The sequence below is a fragment of the Biomphalaria glabrata genome, chromosome 15, assembly GCF_947242115.1.
Source record: "Biomphalaria glabrata chromosome 15, xgBioGlab47.1, whole genome shotgun sequence".
Taxonomy (NCBI): domain Eukaryota; kingdom Metazoa; phylum Mollusca; class Gastropoda; family Planorbidae; genus Biomphalaria; species Biomphalaria glabrata.
This window is the reverse complement of record NC_074725.1, coordinates 16,123,788-16,127,766: the sequence shown is the minus strand read 5'-3', so window position 1 is coordinate 16,127,766 and position 3,979 is coordinate 16,123,788.

The following is a 3,979-nucleotide window of genomic DNA, read 5'->3' as shown; positions in this document are numbered from 1 at the left end:
GTCCAAAACTGATGATACATATTCTTATATTTGTCTCACCAAGGTTAAATAGAATTTTATTTTAAGCATATAGTGTTGGACATAACAACATTAGAACAATGAAGATTCACGCTGATCTGTCAACTAGTAAACGCACCAACACAAACATTTAGAATTGTACTGCCCGGGATTTTTTTGGCTTCCAAGTCTCCATGGAAACTGGAGACGGCCGCCTTCGGAAGAATCCCTGTTTCATCGTTTGGCATGGGATGACATGTATAATACATGTGTTCGTACATGTGTCTACAACAGAGTAGAATAGCCATGATGTCTACAGCCGGAAAAAAGGACAAACAAATGAACTAGGAACAATTTCTGAGGTAGCATGTTACTTGTTGCGAGTGACCATGAAATTTGTTTTCTTAGTTTTTGACGATGTAAAACCTTTTGAACTACTGAATAAGTCATACTATATAAAAATTAATACTAATAAAAAATATAAAACCAAATTTATTTTTTTTTACAAATTTTTTCTCGAGGCTTTGAATAAGAGAACAATTAGATCAATTAGATAATCATTATATGACATTAGTTAGGCCAGGTTCACTTAGAACATCTCCTTCACTTTCATCTATCCCTTGTCTGCTGGACCGTTGGGGCACCACATAAGATCTGTTTACCTTTTTCTCCATTCTTCTCTGTCATTTGCATTTAATAGAATTTCATTCTGATATTCTTTCTGAAAATACTGAAACCTGCCTTTTTACCTGCCACTTTGTGAACCGATTTTGAGTTTGTGTTTCCACACAAACTCTCTTTGTAACCTTTTTTTTTTTTTTTTCATTTATTACCAATAGTCGTAATACCAATATTTCTATATGTTCTGTATCTGACGGAACCTGTTTAGTGACGACTGCTGTATTTTACTTCAGTAATAGTTTATACAATGCTATCAATCAGACACTCTCTGAAATTAAAAACAAATACAAATATTTTCTAACTAAAACGTGCGTCAAATGCATAAGAACACATATTTTCATAAATTCATCAATGTCATAAAAGGCCTTGTCGGGCCAATGTTATGGAGTGTGTGTGTGTGTGTGTGTGTTTCTTAGGTAATGACAAGGAGAGGGTACGCGATTGGTTGCTGGCTGTGCAGTGAAGAATGATGAAATATGAGCTGATCTGTCATCATTGATGTCAAGAACGGCAGACGATGAAAGAGTATAGACGTGTTTTGTTGTGTGTTTTGTTGTGTGTTTTGTTGGTTGTGGGTTTTGTTGTGTTTTTTGTTGTGAATTTTGTTGTGAGTTTTGTTGTGGGTTTTGTTGTGTGTGTTGTTGTGTGTTTTGTTGTGTGTTTATTTCATTACTATTAGATCTATATCTTCATCAAGTGAAAGGTGTGTGTATTGTATTAAAAGTTTTAAGTTTGTTCAAGAAAGAAAGTTATTCAAGTTATTTCAAGATCTACAATTAAAAATATAGTCCGACTACATCGGTTTAGGAGTACTATAGCTGTTTGAAACAACAAGACAACGACTACATCGGTCTAGGAGTACTATAGCTGTTTGAAACAAGACAACGACTACATCGGTCTAGGAGTACTAGAGCTGTTTGAAACAACAAGACAACGACTACATCGGTCTAGGAGTACTAGAGCTGTTTGAAACAACAAGACAACGACTACATCGGTCTAGGAGTACTAGAGCTGTTTGAAACAAGACAACAACTACATCGGTCTAGGAGTACTAGAGCTGTTTGAAACAACAAGACAACGACTACATCGGTCTAGGAGTACTAGAGCTGTTTGAAACAACAAGACAACGACTACATCGGTCTAGGAGTACTAGAGCTGTTTGAAACAACAAGACAACGACTACATCGGTCTAGGAGTACTAGAGCTGTTTGAAACAACAAGACAACCACCGACAACAGCCTGAAAGGCACACCCTAGTGAGACCCTACTGTACAATCTGCCACCCACTCAGCCTATCCTTGATTAGAAGCAATGCGAAACATCGCTTGACGAAAGTTTTAGAATGCCCTAGACTAGAGCAGACGATCGTCATGCATGGTTAACTCCGCACTGGAACAGTTTTTTTCCCTTTAATACTGGAACGCAGTGTATTCAATAAATATTTACCCAGAGAATGTAATGCCTGCACTGGACTGCATCTTGTAGACATAAATCTGTCTTACATTTAGAGCAGTGGTTCTGAGATTTGGCTAATCAACATCACATTTGTTCTTTGCCATTAAAAAAAAAAGCTAGCCAGGTCTCCAGAGAACGAGTTATAACAAAACAAATGAAATTTATGTTAGCAGGTATGAGGCGGTGCTCGGCTCCAGGTCAGGTCTGGGCCTCCTAATTACCAGAATTTATTTACAGGCAGTAGGCAGAAGGTAGCCTACTGGGTGGGTCTAATCTGTGCACCTCAGTCTGAGACCGAGGGGCTAGAGTCGCCTAAGCAACCAGACAACACAATTACACTAATCTAATAAAAAGCAACCAACTAATATATATTATTATATTTATACAGTGCCGCGGCGAGGGTTGTGGCTGCCTGCGTGCCAAATTTTAAAATGCCGCCCCCCCCCCCTTTTTTTTCTAGAAAAAAAAAATTCATTAAGATTGAGCTGTTCCAAAAGTGGCATTGGATTAAAATCCATTTTTATAGGCCATTCTATTTTTCCCTTTTATATTCGCACAGTTGTTGTACCCCTCAAGTACAACTGTGAATCATGAATCATGCACTAGGAACAATCTCGGATATACGTGCCAACAGAAATCTGACATCTTGTTATTGTTGTTTTTTTGTGATAAACTTAAAAAAAAACTATCTCGTTCAGACTTCTAGCTTATGCTCCTGTATTTGTGACGATGAATTTATAATTGATGAGCTGCGGCAGGTATATTACAATGAACAGCAGAAATGATCATGATCTATATAGAATTTCTTTGTCTACTCAACAGTGTTATATGGTCTGGACTCTGATATGTTAACTTGTTTGTTATAGCAAAATAAAGTATAATCCGAAAAAAAAAAGCTCGAACTACAAAAGATTTTGACAGTGGAACCTTTTCAACGTTCTGTACACTTTCATCTGGTCGTGCGGTTTGCGCGCTGGACTGTCGTTCGGACTTATCGATAGTCCCCGGTTCAAACCCTGCTCGCTCCCATCCCCCGTCGTCCTGCGGGAGGTTTGGACTAGGAAGTAATTATCTTCAACTCTGAAGGAACATACGAAACATGTAAAACATTAAACAAACATTTTTATTTTGGAGAGATGTGCATTGTATCCACAATCATCTGACATACACGGATTCAGAGTTGCCTATAAATTTATCCAACAAATGAATCAACTAAGCGCTCAATAGTTTTCTTGAGTTTAAAGAAAGTAAATAATCCTAAGTACAAGTCACTTAAACAATGACTTGTAAAAACACAGAGTAAGGCAGTGTTTCTGATGTTCCTGGGTGGCGACTCTCTAGATAACATTTTCGTTTAAGCCCACAATAGAAGTTAGAGCCCAGAGGAGCGATGTAGGCCACGACAGTGAGGCCCTTAAGGTTTTTTAAAGAATGTAATAAAAAAAGAAAAGAAACTACTACTATAAATTACAAAAATAAAATGATGCATAAATAGATTTGAAAGCGCCAGCTCTCATAAAAAATTCCTTTTAAAAAAACAAATTTTATCTAAAGGAAATAGCTCCACACATACAACTATGTCTCAATAATGTAGAAGCTATTTGCCTTATTCGATATCAAACAATGTAATTAATTACCAACAATTGATTGACTAGTTAATTTGTTTATTTGATTCATGTTTTGTTAAGTACAATAAATAATTGCTTAAAGTCTCAACTTGATTAGAGAGTAGGTGTGGGAGAGATAACGTGTGCAATTATCTAAGGGGACGAAGTCCGACATATTTAGCCGTATCTGTCAATACTGAAGGATTAATTGCCCTTGCTGGTATTGAATAAAAATTAAT